Source organism: Oryzias latipes, chromosome 7 (assembly GCF_053564925.1).
Source record: "Oryzias latipes strain Hd-rR chromosome 7, Olatipes_Hd-rR_3.1".
Classification (NCBI taxonomy): domain Eukaryota; kingdom Metazoa; phylum Chordata; class Actinopteri; order Beloniformes; family Adrianichthyidae; genus Oryzias; species Oryzias latipes.
Genome location: NC_136243.1, coordinates 10,905,247 through 10,921,820, shown reverse-complemented (window position 1 = coordinate 10,921,820; position 16,574 = coordinate 10,905,247). Strand labels below are relative to the sequence as shown.

At 42.7% G+C, this 16,574-nt stretch overlaps 1 long non-coding RNA gene across 1 annotated transcript in view; it reads right to left on the bottom strand.

Annotated features, from left to right (window-relative positions):
* The window catches only part of LOC144993900 (uncharacterized), a 30,890-nt gene that overhangs the window by 3,744 nt on the left and 10,572 nt on the right, over positions 1 to 16,574 (bottom strand). The gene's annotated exons all lie outside the window — the stretch shown is intronic.

Here is a 16,574-nt window from a genome sequence, read left to right as displayed (position 1 = left end):
TTTGAGGAAAATCGTCTTTTTTCATTTTCAACTCTGTTCACAGCTGCTGATTTTAAGGGGCGGAGTCAAACACAAATGGGTACAATCTCTTGTTTTAAATTGTAAAAGATAGTGTGTCCAATTATTTGACATTTCTTATTTATTTTTGCATTTTACAGATTTTATTACATACATTTAATTTTTGTCATTTTCAATCTTTTACAGTCCTTTTAAAATAGATTTTTTTGAAAAGCTAAAAAAAATATTTTCTTTCCTTTAAATTTGATTTTATATTGATTTCTTTCAAACATCCAAATGACAATACTGAAAATAAAAGGAACATTCTTAACAAAAGATTTTAAAAAGCAATAAAAATAACCAAACAATGCTAATAATTATTCTAAATATTCATAATTAGTACTTTTATTTCCAATCCTTTGTCCTCTTTAACATCACACTATAAATGTTTTTTGAAATCAAAATCAAAAATTAAAAAATCAACAAAACACTAAAAGTGTTTTGTTGATTTTTTGATTGTCATTATTTAGTTTTTAAAACCTGTTGAGTGACACTAGTGACACAATATGTTGTCATGAATGTTAAACAAGAGTTGTTTTTCATTTATTTTCTCATTTTAGTCTCCAATCTGTCTCAACTTAGTTTCATATTTCCACAAAGATTTATTACAGTCTGAATTTTCTTTAACGCCATTTTCTAAACCTGCTTTTTCATATTCAGGGTCACTTGGTTGCTGGAGTCTCCCCAAATACTGTTGGACAAGGCCCATATGGTTCACCAGTTGTCACAGAGCACTTTCTGAATCCCTAAAACTAACCTGAGAATGTTTTGGGACGCTTTCTGATTCGCGCAAGGATCCCGTTAGCGTATTTCAAGAGATACGTTTGTGCTCCTTGCGTACAGTATGACTTGTGTGGACAGGCGTCCAAAGGTACATTTCAACTCCAAACTCAATGTGCGGCATTCTCACGGTCAGTAAGGGGCCAGTACTCTAACCTTATTAATGACTAGAGTGCAGCGTAAGGACAGCGTGCAAGTTCTTTTAACCTTCCAAATATTTTATAATACTCTTACCACACATACGACAATGGTACGTTGCATTTTCATGATGTACCTTAAGGTGACCGTACCAGCCTCAATGGAATTGGAGGACACACCTGCACTCCTCTTCAGATGCAGCCACTCTTCTTTATAAACCTTCACGGGCAACCCAAAAACCCACAGCACAGGTACAGATTAACGCTTGTACAGATGCACGTGACTAAGGCTTAAGCATGTGAGAGAAGCGCGGATTTAGTGGCCCCAACAAGGTCATGACATGTCTGGGATCTCTTCCGTGGAAAAATCTCGCCATCTTCACGTGTTTAAGCAAAAAAATCTTTAGAACGGCTCCAGGTTGTCCAGAATGTTGCTGCAAGGCTTTTAACTAATTCATCCAAGTTTTCACTCATCACCCCGTTGTTAGCCCAGCTGCACTGGCTCCCCATCCGGTTCCGAGTGCATTTTAAAATCCTGGTTTTTACATACACAGCTCTTAATAACGAAGCTCCGGTCTATATAAAAGACCTTTTGCAGCCGTACACTCCCAGCATGTCCCTTAGATCACGTGACCAGGTCTGCTGGTTTTTAAGAGAACCCGGTTAAAAACTAAAGGTGACAGAGTCTTTGCAGCAGCGGCTCCATCGCTCTGGAACTCCCTTCCTCTCAGCCTCAGATCTGCAGACTCAGTGTTTTCTTTAAAAAGCAGCTAAAAATCTTTTTCATAATTATTTTTTTATATTCTGTGTTTTACTGTGAAACACTTTGTGATTTTTATCTTGAAAGGTACTATACAAATAAAGTTTATTATTAGTATTATTATTATCTTGTTCTTTTTTTTATATGTAGCGAGTCTTTTAGTTTGACAAATGTGGAGAAATGGTTTCGGAGTACCAGACCTGTGTTGGTTCACAGTTGTGGGTGATCAGACTTCATAATATTACCTTTAAGAACTGAGGAAAAAAATGACCCCAGTAGGGTTCAACGCAAAGACAAAATGCCGCCTAACATGACTGGAGGAGTGAAGGAACCCAGTGAAGAGCAATGAGGGTCTCTCTGAAGCCCTTCACATGCGGTGCATCTGTAATGAGCAGCAGCTTTGGGCCTGCTGCAGTAAACTTTGACGGACTCACAACACCCATTCTTAGGAGAGGGAAACAAGAAGTCCTCACTCATGCGTTTCTTTCTGATCAATATGCTAACTCGGGAAATGCTAAATTCGTGGCGGATGCTTGACAAAGATGGATAGATTTGCACCGTCCGTGAAATGTCAGTGATTCAGTGGAGGATGTCACCTCCGGATCGCTCGGCTGTGTGATAAGCCTGACACATCAGCTTGGGGTGGAAAGTGGCATGACGCCACCCTCTCTTTTTCTCCCCACCCCCCACCTCCCTGTCAGCACAGAGGGATGACAACGACCAACCGCCGCTTGCAGGTCCGGTGGGACTCAGGTAAAAATGAACGCAATTAAAAAAAAATGGATGAGTTGCAATCTGTGGAGAAAAAGTCAATGTGCGAGGATTCGGGTGGCTGGCGACGGAGCGGTCGCAGGAAAACAAAAATCGTTAATTTCAAGAGAGGCCCGTCAATCTGCATTTGATAGAAGAAAAAAAAATTCAAAAGCAAAGTGGTTTATTTGCAAATGCGGGGATATTTCCGAGACTAGACTGACATGTTTCGCTTCATTTTCAGCACGTCAGACATGAGGCTTCACTCATAACGGGAACAAAGCTGTGTCATTTCACTTGCATAATGTAATTGCCAAAGGGAATGAAGCCGTAAAGACAGCAATAGAGCTTTAATTTGACTGCCTTTTCTACAGAGCCTGACCCCGTTCCGCGTCCACATTGCTTTCCGCCCCAAGGCAGGTGCGTTGAGACTCTTCCCTGTATTTGTTGGGGATCAAAGGTCTTTCCAACAACAAGCAGCACTGACAGCGTGATTTGGCATATGCTGGGCCCATCTATTGGCCCGCGGGAAAGGCAAGAGAGTGAGAGCTTTCAGGCTCCCTGTTTTTCCTCTGTCAGAGAGCCTCCTCTCCGGAGACCCCCGACCGGTTTGTGTGGTCAAAACAGGGCGAGGGGGGGCAAACAACAGAACGGTCCTTCGGGGTGACCCAAAGCTTGACCCTCTGTCAAATTCTTCATCGTATTTTACCCTGGCGTTCCCTTCTGGCTGATTGTTTTGCTTTTGTTGCTCTGTCTTCCCCGCTCTTCGGTGGCAGGCGGCTGGGATCACATCTCACCATGTTTCCCGAAGACTCTGATTGTAATCGGGATGCTCTCCGAGAGCAGAACAGCACGAGCTGACAGAAGACGGAGCACCATCCCCCCACAGGATCCCGGGTAACTAATAGCTCAGGTCAAAGTCTGTCCTTTTATTTATAATCCTCAACAGCGTGAAACATGAAGGAGTAGATTGAGACGCATAACTTCACCTCTTCTCTTTGAAGCAGGAAGCCCTCAGACACCAGGAATGATTAAATGCTTTGGCTGAGAGGTAAACTATTAATAGACTCCTCCACCTGAAACTGTCACCGTGATCCCGGCTCTGCAGCCCCACATCCACGCCAGGAGCACCTTCTGCGACCCTCCCCAGAAGGACTCCGGCACATGCCGAGGCGCGGTCCAGAGGCCGGCGGAGCCGCCTTCAGCACGTGTCACAAAGTCAGAAAGCAAAAGCGTAGCCGTGCAGACATTTCACATTGTGCTGATTCTGAGCACACATGATGGAACCGGAACGCCTGGACAACTAATTAGCTTTAGAAACACAGAGAGAGCTTTTCTCTGTGTGAGGAAAAGGTTCATTTCAAATGGGTTGGGGGACAACTTTTGCTATGTAAATCAGCCAGCAGTGAAATTATGTCAGAAGAGAAGTCGGTGCCGATCGGAGGCGAGCTCCACAAATGATCATTTATCACCCAACACTATTTTTAAGGGGAGAATGGCAGCCTCCCTTTGTCAAATCTAACAAGGGAATAGCTTTCAGGTGCTTATACCACTATTACTCATTTCAGTGACCTTTTGAGCAGGAATTAGGGCACTTTCATCCGCGCTCAGGTGCTTGTTGGAGTCCATTAGCATTTTTAAAAAGTGCTGCGGAGTGTAAAGAAAAAACAGGGAGTCGTTCATTAACAGACCTGCTGAACTTTTTAGTTGAATTATGAAAAATTGCCCAATAAATGGATGGATTTGGACTGGCAACCGAATCTTCCGAGCTTTTTTCACAAAGGAGCTGCGATCCGTGACGTCTCTGAGTGCTTGACTGTATATATTTTCACCGCCTCGACCATTCGGCACCTCCTTCTATCATTACTCTCCAATTCAACATGCTCCTCCTTCAGGGAAATTACACCGCCGAATCCCAGTTGTGTTGAGCGCTATTCTACGCTAGCAGGCCAAATTAAACATCTGACTGAGATTGCTGAGAGAGACAGAACGTGCGGTCTTCTAGCCCGATGCTTTTGAAGCCTGTAAATAATTCATAGATAAAACAAAAAAAAACAAAAAAACATCAACAAATACCTTGAGAGAGGCAACCCGGTGAGTTAATCCCACAAAATGAAATAGAACTTTATCTCAGATCTTAAATTGAGGCAATACTCTGATATTAAAGTGCAAAAAGAGAACACAAACACTGGAACAAATTACAAAAGGCCAGGGGGACCAACAACAGTATTACAGTAGTACAACCAAATACCGTTTCATTTTCTAGTGCAGGATCCAGTTCAATATTGTCATCATTGGCGATAAATTGTAACGTGTAAGCTGCAAGTGCAGCATCCACGCATGAGTTCTTGGTTCATCATAACAGCCAAGTTATGCATTGAAAGTTAGTAGATGTCACATTGTTTTGGTATCGTTATTTTTTGGAAATTCAAAAGTGGAGTTAAAAAGTACAATAGATGATGGTAGTTTGCGGTTCAGAGGGTGTTGAGCTGCCACACCGTCGAGTGTCTGCTTCCTGTTTGGTGTTTTTGTGTGATTTCAAGCATTATATCTCAAAAAAAAAAAAAAAAGGTGACATCCGAGTGCAAATATCATCTTTATGTGACCATTATCAATTTCTGAGGCCATGTCACCCAGATGTCCTCTGAAAGCGAACCACCCAACACTGCATATTGAATTACATGTTCCCCTGTTTACTGGAAAAGCAGATCTTGGAGATAGAACGGAAAGGTGATATTTGCAGCGGCCTGCAGCAGTGTCACCGGGACAGCCGAGTCACAGTTCAGGTGGGTGAGCTTTCGGCGTGATGGGAGGAGATCCACAGACATAAAGAGATGCAAAGTTTCATTTAGGTAAAGAGCGTACTGAACACTTTTATAGAGCTCCACCTTCTTAGAAGGCCTTTACGCACACACACATTCACACACTGATGGCGGCACCAATCTATAACTACCAGGAGTAATTTGGGAGTTTAGTGTCCTGCCCATGGATGCTTCAATACACGGGCAGGCAGGTTGGAAATCAAACCTTCCGGGGTCGACCGATCCTACTTCTGCACCACATCTGCCCCATGTGGGAACTCCTGCAGTTTGGTTTTTGGTGGCGTGTGTCGTCTGATGGCATCAGCAGTCATCCTCTCCTTTCACTTTTTTAAAGGCAGAGCAGTACTATCAGGGACAGTCTGGGCATGTCGTGCTTTCAAAAGAACACGGGTTCTTGACCGTGATTTTAGCATACGGTGTTCACACTGGATGGTTGCTACACAACACTAGTGCATGTACCCACACTTGAAAGAGGCTTGGTTTTAATGTTATAGCGGTGCAAATCTCGTGAATCTTGCTCCAGGCTTTTTCTCTCACAGCTCTATTCTGATATATGAAATTTATGATTCGGTGTCATAGAATTTCATCTGGGCACAAAACGCAATCATTACTTTCTCCTCCATGATCAATTTGCAACCATTTGGTACTTCTGTGACTTAAAAGGACACTATCCATACGTCACTATCAAATCCGAGTCCCTGATTGGTCAAACTGTGTCCTAACCTTCAAAGCCCGTTCAGTGGCCGCCCGTTTTGTATGTAGAGCCTGAAAACGGTCATAAGAACTTGTGCGGTGACATGTAAACGCTAGAGTTTTGAATGCAGAAGCCAGAAATGTGTTTAAATAGGCTTTTCATCGGATGTTACTGCTTGAACGTGCCAATGCCGGTATAAACGTAGCATTAGACCACTCAATGCTTCTATAGGAGAAGAGGAGACAAAACACTGAGAGAGCAAAGGGAGTCTGAGGTGCACTCATGTTCTGTCATGCTAAAATTTCATTTGGAAATTCTATTTCAACTGTTAGAGCTTTCAATGCAGCTAAACACTTTCAAGGCATAAGGGCGTCAGCTCATGAAGGCTCTGCCCAAGGCTGCAGCAACACGCAAGTTTGTTCGATCGGTTTTTAACTACTTCTTAGTCGGACACTTTCACCAGCGAAATATTAATAAATGAAGCCAAGCACACCTTTAGATCTAAAAGGAATTGGTTTATCATCACAAATGAGGATACGGGCGTCCATCTGAAAAAAATACCCAAAGATTCACCAATGACACAAACGCAGTCCTCTGGTGGTTTTAACGCCACATTTGCCCTCCAGTTTTGAAATACTGTATAACTGTCAAACTCTGACTATGAGCGTGTCACTTTTCTGAAATTTGCAATCCAGATATTTTGGCTGTAATTCTTTAGAACATGAACATTGTGCAAGTAGCGCTGGAGCAGTAAAAAGAATAAATCCCTATTGTGAACTCCTTTTTGACCTTCAAGTCAAAGGAGACGGTGTGGAGAATGACTCCTTAGTTTTGGTTTGTATTTCTGTTGTTTACTTGGTTCTTGTGTTGCTTGTCTTTTAGGCTTGCTTTTCTTCCTGTCACAATCTCACCTGGTTTCATTTGATAATGAGTTGTCTGTTGTAATGACCCTCAACATGTTTAGGTGCTTGGTTTTCAGATCATCTGTGTTGTCCCCTTTTGGTACTCCCGTTAAGTCATGGTTTTTGCTCTGTTTAAGTTTAGGGGTGATTGTATGTTTACTTTACAATTACCGGTACGAAGCCCATTGAGCCCATTGTTGTTGTGAAATTGGGCTAAATAAATAAAATTGAATTGAATTACCTGAGGGGGGTCACCAGGGCTGCTCTTCTTCTGGTGTCCTGACCCTGAGGAGGGTGACTAGGGCTCCTCCTCTTCATGTGTCCTGTCCCTGAGGGGGGGTCACCAGGGCTGCTCTTCTTCAAGATGTGCTTTGTACCTGAGAGGGGGTCACCAGGGCTGCTCCTCTTCAGGTGTCCTGCCCCTTGGGGGGGGGGGGGGGGGGGGGGGGTTACCAGGGCCAATTCTCTTCAAGATATACTTTGCACCTAAGTAGGGTCGCCAGGGCTGCTCCTCTTCATGTGCCTTGTCCCTGTGGAGGGGTAACTAGGGCTTGTTCTTCTTCAAGTGTCCTTTCCCTGAGGAGGGGGTCACAAGGGCCATTCTTCTTCAGAATGTGCCTTGTACCTGTGGAGGGTTGCCAGGACACTCCTCTTCAAGTGTACTGTCCCTGAGGAAGGTGACGAGGGTTGCTTCTCTTCATATGTGCTTTCACCGGCAAGGGTCACTGGGGTCGCGTCATATTCTGTCCCTGAGAATGGACACTGTTCCTTCCCCTTAAATCATGGTACCTGTTACCGAGGAAATTTGCAATTACTGCTTCCCTTTATGTTTCTTTTCCCTTAAAAGAATCATTCAGATTGCTCCTCTTCTTGCCTGCTCTATTAGGTTTTTTTTTTATGTGTGTGTCTTCCCCACCCAGGATTCTGTGCTTTATTTTGGTTTGTTTTTCTTTTTGTTTCATTTGTTCTACAGTGTTATTTTTCAGACTTGTTTCTCAAAATGTACAGTTTTTTCATTCATTTCAAATCCTGAGAGCCAGCGGACAAACATTGAAGATTACTTAACAACTGCATTCTGTGTGGACATTAATAATTAGACTTTCTCTTTCCAGTTATTTGGCTGTTTGTTGGTTAAATGTACACAATATTGTAACCAAACACAACTATCTATATCAATTATATAATAATAGATAATAAAGTTGAGGGTTTGTCCACCCATTTGGGTTTGAATTGGCTTTTACATTGCTGTGTAGCAAATTGGTACTAAAAGTCTTAAAAAGGTTAAGTTAATTTAAATTCATAGTGAAGAGGTTTTTGTTTTGTCCTGACAGCGAAACATCATATTTAGAATATTTCCAATATTTCATAAGATCGTGAATTGCTTGTGAATAATTTCTCATAAGTTAGCTTTAAAGTGTTCTAAAAATATATTATAAACAAGAAATAACTGGAAAATTGTGATGGTTTAGACCTGTCTGATCCCAACAAAGAAAATTACGTTGTTTACCAAAAGTGCTGTACCTTTACCGACTACCATATTCAGAATAGGAATTTCTTATTTTTCTATGTCTGCATTTTTACTCTGCTCATTTTACCATTTTTTTCTTTCATAATTCAATGCATGTAAACCTAGGTATAGCTCTGTTTTTTTTTTTTTAACAAGACATGATGTATTTTCTTTATAGTTTGAACTTTTATTTAGAATTGTATTAACATGTTTTATGTATCCTAATTTGAACTTACTTCAATCAGTGGACACTGGTTTTAGTTTGATAGATTCAGCTTCACTGTAGCTTATTTGAAAGCGTTACTATAGGAACCAAAATGTAGTTTATTTGCACATTCCCTCGTTTACTTTGTAGTTTTGTATATTTAACCTTTCAAGTTGTTAATTAGCGACACCTGGGCGAGGGGCAGGTAGCTTAGGGGTTGCTAAGCGACTGTAATGATTGCAAATTTGTTTTACATAAAGTTACATTTTCAATGAGGAAAATAACAGGAAAGCCTTTTAGTTGAATGCAAATTAAAACCAGATTTACATTTATTATCTTGTCAAGAGATTGCACTTTTAAAATGTGTTATACCATGGTCCGTGTGAATACTCGATTCTGATTGGCTGCTGGGTGTGCATTAAAAAGTGATATACCACAGGATAACCACACGGTGAAAAAAGAAGATCCGGTCACCTAGCTTAAATGTTTTGTATCACTGCGCTGGCTTCTTTAAAACAAGCTGTTGCTTCATCCTTTAGACAAAAACAAGCAGTAAGAGGTGAACTTTCTCTCTGAACTGATGCTTTATTCAACCCATCGGAAAGATCAGCATATATATATATATATATTGCTGAATCTTGACTGCAGCGGTGGTGCGGCGCGATGCAAACTATTTGTTACGTGGTTCAGCCACGTAACAAATAGTTCACTTTTTGTGAGATAAGCGAGCCAAATTGGAAAAAAACAAGAATTAAGGACTAAAAATGGGTTACTATTTATTTCTTTTGTAAGTGACCATGGTATAAGCGGGTTAATGGCCTTCGAAGTGTGCATTATCACTTTTTAACGCACTTCGCGGAGGACGGTTCAGGCTTCCACAGCGTGCGTTAAAAAGTGTTAATGCATACTTCGTCAGCCATTAACCCTTACTTAACTGTCAAAGTCAGAAGAAAGACAAGGAGATGTTGAAGTGTGGAAGGGAAACAAACGGTAATTTATATAAGAGAAGCTGTTAAGACTTTATGGAGGTACCGCCTCTCCTCCACTGCTTCATTTTTGATGGCCAAAACACCATTCTTTACGCCACTTTTCCGATTTATGAAAGCTTTTGCTTGCCATAGCTCAACGCCTGTCCAAAAATGTGTTAAAAGCTTGACGCCTCAGCTGCGTGTGGGCGGAGCTACCACTAAATGAGTCTGTGCGTATCTCATTTGCAATGCATGGAGGACAGGGAGGATGTTCAGAGCAGTGACGTGCACTGAAGGTTGCTGCTGAGACCCTGACTCTTTCAGAGCCACATTTACAAACATACGCGAGGCCGAATACAGGTCATGTTAGAATTGGTGAACATTTAATGTACCGCCCATCATATTTCAAATTATCCACAAACAAAATACTAACTAAAAAACTTACATGTAAACTTACATGTCTTGAGAGCAAATCTACAGAAACTAAGAGAAAGGAGTGCTTAAAAAAAAGATTTAAAAATAACAAAACAGTCTTGAGGACCCCCTAAAACGCCATTTTTCCCTTGTCCCCCTTCTAAAATCCAAATCGAATCAGGCACGTGCACTCATAGGGCCCTATGGGGGCTTGACAACCTGCCTTTTTTTTTTGTCTCATTTTCTTGTATTAACACTAACAAATTTCTGTTGGAGATAAAGACAAAAATGTGGCTACAAACACCCCCCAGTATTCTGCCGAACCTATTTTCTTGTAATACGTGGTTCTGATCTGCCACTTCTGTCTTCGCGGTTCCGATCGGATTCAGAGCGCCAAAGAAAGCTAGGACCAGCAGGGGACACGAGAGAAGCTGCTGACCAGAGCCGAACTGTAGTATAGGCAGTATAGGCAAATACTATAGGGGCTCTGCATCTAGGACTGCTCTGCATTTATAATATTTCATTTTATTCTTGAAATCGTGGTGATTAGACTACAGTCACATTCTCCTCTTCTGTCCTCAGATGCTGCAGTTTCTCAGTCTTTCATCTGCAGCACATCCCAGCACTGATGGAGCAGCACCAAGCACTTCTCCTCCTCCTCCTCCATTAGACCCAGCTCACTGGCCATCTCCTCTGACGGATAAGGTAACTGCTGACTACAGGTCCTCCTTTAGGAATCCTCCTGTCAAAGGAAACTTACTTGAAACTTACTTCTATGATGCAAGAACTTCTCAGTGGACTTGCCATCATAAGCAGAAACCATGTGGCCTCAAAGCAGTTGTTATATGAAGATGTTGTAAATGACTTTGCTGCAAGGAAAACCAGGAGAGTGAAGTGGTAGCAGGTTTGGTCAGATTGAGGAGGTGGTGGTGTCGTTTTTAAGTCATTCAAGTTAAGGCAATAGCAGAACACCACCTTGACTTTGTAAGATCAGCTTTTATTTAAAAAAAAATAATAATCATCCTATTTTTCTGTCAAGTTGTTGTTTTCTAATCTTTTTTTATAAGTCAGTGTCACTTGTTTACATGTTTTATTATATACTTTAGGCTATTCATATTGTATTGTATTAGTATTGTATGTATTATTGTTGTTTAAAATGTATAAAATGAGTTAATAATAAACTTAAACGGGACAAAAACTGAGGAAAAACAACAACAACAAAAAACACAGATGACCTGACAGCGTAAACTGAAAACCAGACACATCTACCCACTATGGAGAAGGAACAGAACTGAAGACAGCTGTGGATGATAAACATGAACCTGCAACCTGAACTAAACTGCAGAATCCTCACAAAAACAATCATGAAATGTTATTAATAATTTCAGCAGTCTGGGGATGAAAGCTGTAGGATGTCTGTTTAAAATATTACCATCTATATTAAGCTTTATTCATGTCGATCATGCCTGCAGCACATTGTGCCAAATAAATAGTCTCCAGTGTTTTATTACTTTGATGAAGTCTGTGATAAAGTGACCAAACTCATGTTTACATAAAATCAATGACAATTGTATCACTTTTACAGAAACAGGTATAGCAAAGTAGTTATCCAGTTAGTTAGTACGGTACTTTTTTTTAATTAAAAATTTGACTTAATTTGTGTATTGTTTAAAGGGCAAAAACTGTGTTTCTGTTGCACTTTTTCAACTTTGAGCCCCTGTCCCTCTAAAATCCTGTGCACGTCCCTGAACTGAACCCATTGTCTTTATACTCAGGAAGTGGGGTTTAAGAGCTCTTTGTCCAGTGGTCCTAAACCGGTACCGGTCTGAGGGCCACTTGGTACCGGACCGCAGACAGAAAAAAAATACACACGCTAACTTTGATTATTACCATTTTGTTTTTTTACTGATTTATGGAGGTTTTATTTTGGAAAACTACTGGATTCTGTTCACCACATCCGTCTGTCTTGAGGCTAAAAAACCAAACAATAAAAACGTATTTGGAAGGTATCTTCAGGGAGAAAAGAGCCAGTAGAGAAACCGAAGAAGAGCCTTCGACTTCAAGGAAACATAAAGCTGCTATTTACAGACAAAACCAGGAGTCTTCCTCCTAAGACAATGGAGACAGTTGTTCCCACGTACCAAAAGTCGCTTTGACTATATATGTAGCAACTGATTCTGGAATGTTTCACACATGCAGATAGTGAAATTGCAGACACGGTGGATTCATGTTTATAGTTATATTTAGAAAAGTGTCATTTTGTTTTGTCTCATTTCTCCGTCACACCTTAAAAGTCGGACGCAGCTGGAGTTAGCGTCCGGTTGTTTGCATCCACTGTGACATTACAGGGAAAATCTTCATCACAACGTTTCAGTTTAAAACAGCCGCATACATTTTTCAGAGAATGAAGATTCTATCAAATGAAGTCGCTGATTTATGTAAACTTGTAAAAAGGACATTTATGAACTTTTCCTACAGCAAAGGTGACTTTGACAGACATATGTTAAGAAACTTGATCACAGGAAATGTTCCTCTGTGTAAAAAAAAACACACACACAATGAATCAGGATTTATTTACTGTATATATTTTCATATTTAAACAAAATTTCTTCTAATAATATTTTAATTTAGAAAACCTTTATTTTCAGAAAACTTTGGCCACTTTCAGACTGGTTCGTAAAGGTGCAAACCGGTCCGTGGCCTGAAAAAGTTTGGAGATCATCCCTCTGGGGTAAAGTGTTAAAGAATTTAGTTCATCAGGAGATGTCCCCTTAGTGCCCTACTCGACAATTTTAACTGCACCCCCCTTAGTACACACACCCCTCCCCCTTGAACATATACATTCCAACATAAACACACACACATGCACACACACACCCTTTCAAACACACATACACGCACACACATTTTGCAAAGAAGGTGGGACCTGGGTCCATCTGTCCCCTACCCCTTCCCTGGTGGGGGGTGCGGGCCCCTTTGCGATGGCGGCCGTGTCCCTTGGGTGCTGGCTCCCTGGGCCCGGCGGTGCTCTCTCCGCACGGTGGGGGGGTTCATATTACACCTGAGCCGGGGGTGTTCGTGTCCCTGGGGGGTGGGTCCTGGTCCTTGCCCCTGAGCGCTGGGCCCCGCCAAACTTCCAACATGGCCGAGCCTGGTCGGGCCATATTTATAACACCCCTTGTGGGCCCTCTTTTTTTCCCGGGGTTCCCCCTCCTGGGCAGGGGCGGCGGGCCCCTGCCTTGCTCCTCCCTGGACCAACCGTGGGCCGGGCGGATGGCTGCCTGGAGTGCGGAGCGGGTCTCCCTTGGGGGGTCCTGGCTCGTACCTGGGGTGGGGGCGGGGGGATGCCCGGAACTCCTGGGTGGTGGTGGGGTGCTCGTCTGGGGCTGTGGGCGTCCTTCTCCGGTGGGGCCCTGTGTTGGGCGCTCCCGGCGTGGCGGGGGGGCTGCTCTCCTGGTTGGGCTGGGGCGGCGCTCTCTTTCCCTCCGTGCCTCCCTGCTCTCTGGCTCTGGGGGCCTTGCGGCGGTCCTGCTGGCCCTGGCTTGGGTGGCGGGCTTGGTCGCCCGGGCGGCGGTTGTTCCCTGCCGGTTCCCGTGTGGCGTTGGTGGGATTTCGGCTGCCGCTGCTGCTGCGGTGGGGGTCTTGGGGTGGGGATGGCTGGGCACTCTCACTCCTTCTTGTCACGTTCCACCATCCATTTTAGAAGAACATAAACACTCACCTGAGCACAGGTGTTAGCTCACCTTTGCACTAACAGTTTGCATGATTGAATGACTCAAATATTTCACACTAGTTGGTTTTAAGGCATAAGTATGCATGTGAACACTATCTGTTTTGTGTACATGTCGACAGGTGGACATTTTTGCAGCTAGCAGGTGTGCTTATAACATTTGAGTGTGTGTGTGGATAGGCCCCGCCCTTTTTGTACTACATTTGAGCCTTACCATGGTGATTAACAACCAGTAAACTTGTTGCTTTATGCTGCTTCATGGTCTTATCCCCCTTCCCCTCCTATTATCACCCTCCTACCCCCCCTCTCTCTAACGTCCCTCTCTCTTCTTCCCCTCTTTCCTTTTCCGTCCGGTCCAACACCAAAGATTTTCAAACATGATTGAAATTAATAAAGTTTGGCCTCAATTACAAAGGGGTTTATTCAGACATACCTTTGGTTTGTCTGAAGATTAATAACCCCTCTTGTTAAAGTAAAATATGTCCAACACAAGAGGCCCTCAGCTCTCATCTGTCTGCCTAGCTGTTGGACAGGACAAGTTAAAAAAAAAAAAAAAAAAAAAGAATTTAGTTGTGAGGTGAATTCTTCAGTACAGCCTTTATAAACATGGAAGGGATCTTAAAAACACATAAACCAAATGATCAAGACTCTTTCTTCCCGCTTAAAGCGCCTTAAAGTTCACCTTTCCGGTGCATTCTATTGTGCGGAAGATACGGTATTAAGTTGACTTTGTATAAACCCACCAGAAAGACAACAACGTTTAAGACTAATACATGTTTTTTTTGTTTATTTAGCCTTTTTTCTATGTAAAAAATCCATTGACTTTCTGAAATGTGCAGAGCGAACAAAAGTTAACCTTCAGGTTGTGTGTTGGTTCATGGGAATAACATTTGATTACATCTGCTAAACGACTCGGTGTGGACGTGTTTCTGACGGCGCCAGGGGCAGCGCGCCATGCTAGGGAGGGCACTTTATGGTTAATAAAGTGTTTCTGATCATCACACACAGGTCTGGGCGGAAAAAAAAACGGATGAAACAACTGGTGGAAGGCAGAAGCTCCGCACACCTGTTCACTTCCTGCTAAACAGCCTCGCGAGCGGATCGTCTCTGGAGCACTGAAATCGCTCCCATCTCCCCGTCTCAGCCGCCTGCACACATCCCACACAGAGCACAATGGCGAACAGACATTTGTCCCTTTTAGGGCCAATCGCGATGGTGATAAATGAAAGCAGGACTCTTTCTGTACGCTGCCGAAGGATCTTAATGTATTTTCCTCAGGTCTGTGTAGGCAGATCTCTCCACGGGGAGGGGGGGGGGGGGGGGGGGGGGTAACTATAGGAGGTGGTAATGGTGTTGGTATCGGTTGGTGTTGTTTGCCCTAGCTGTATTGAAGCGAAGGTCCCTGAGGGGCCCGGCGCAGGGAGCTTGGTTTGTCAACCTTGTCTCGGGGACTTAATATGAAAACAACACTAATGAGAGCCATTTCCATTGCTCTGTTTATTTTCAGAGATGCATTGAGCAGGGCATACGCACGGCTCACTGATCGCACGTTGCATTGCATTCATTACGGGGCCCTGGATGGGCTACTGATACATTACACACAAACACACTTATAATTGGGTTTTTTTATTATTATTCTTCGGTGCTACTTTTGATGCCGCACTAAATATCCTCCATCTGACCAAAGCAAAAGATTCATTTATCCTTTTTTTTGGCGTGGGGGGAGTTCTGCTTTAAAAATAAAAAAATTAAACAGCAAAGCATTTTTATAGACTCATCAGGACTGAACCAAAAGAGAAACATCCCATCTATAGATTCTATAATGTCTGAGGAGGAATTCTCTTCATCAATACATGACAAGCTTCAGCAGACAAGTATCATTTCCTCCAGCAAAATGAATCCTCCCGCGTCCATCTATTCACTCACAGACGTGCCATTTTGAAAATCTCTCTAAAGTAACATTACTCTGGAGATTGAAACCACTATTTCATTGAGCAGAAAATTGCTATTGAATTTGGGGCTGAATAATTGGAAGGCATGTTGCAACGAAAACCCGCACGGAAAAAAAAAAAAGTTATGTTTTATTGTCACACTCAAGCCAATGACATTCGGATGCTGAGCAAACGGTATGGGTATTGTTGGGAGGGACATTGCTCTCCTTTGTATATGAGCCACGCCATGCGAGGGGTTTGGAGGCAGTTCAGGGAAGGAGGCAATTCACTTTGAGCTGATGGAGGGCCGTGAATGGCGCCCAAGAAGGAATATCAGCATTTTAACGACACATACAGGCATTCAACCGTGTTTGTGGAAGCCCGAGCACTAGAAAAAAATGTCCCTTTTAAACAAGTTAACATATATACAATACAATATTTTTTTTCTGTTGTTATAAGTGAAAAAATCTGCTGAGGGAACAGTAAAATTTGTTGTGGTAAGATGTCTTTACAGGGGTTGACCAGTACAGGCGCTGCAGGTTTTTTGGGTTGTCTGGGCCCGTAGAGAGTGGTGCCCACAGCCTGAAGGGAGCGCAGGTGTGTCTTAAATTTTCCTTGAGGCTCGTGTGTCCGCTTTAAGAGCCGTCGTTGACAAAGGAACATCAATTATTGTTCATGTTTTTAGTGTATCTTGAAGTATTGGTAAGGTAGTAGCACACACTTTATTGTGCCCCAATACTGCTTGGGAAGGTGCGTACACTGACCCCTTACTGACCACACGCAAATGCTGCACACATTTGTGCAGGTGATACACAAGTGGTATCAGGACTAGTTAAGTTTCTGGTCATCACTTGCTGTTTTATTTTGTAGTCCTGTCTTTCCCCTGTCTCCCTTTCCAGTTCCTGTTGTGTGATCTA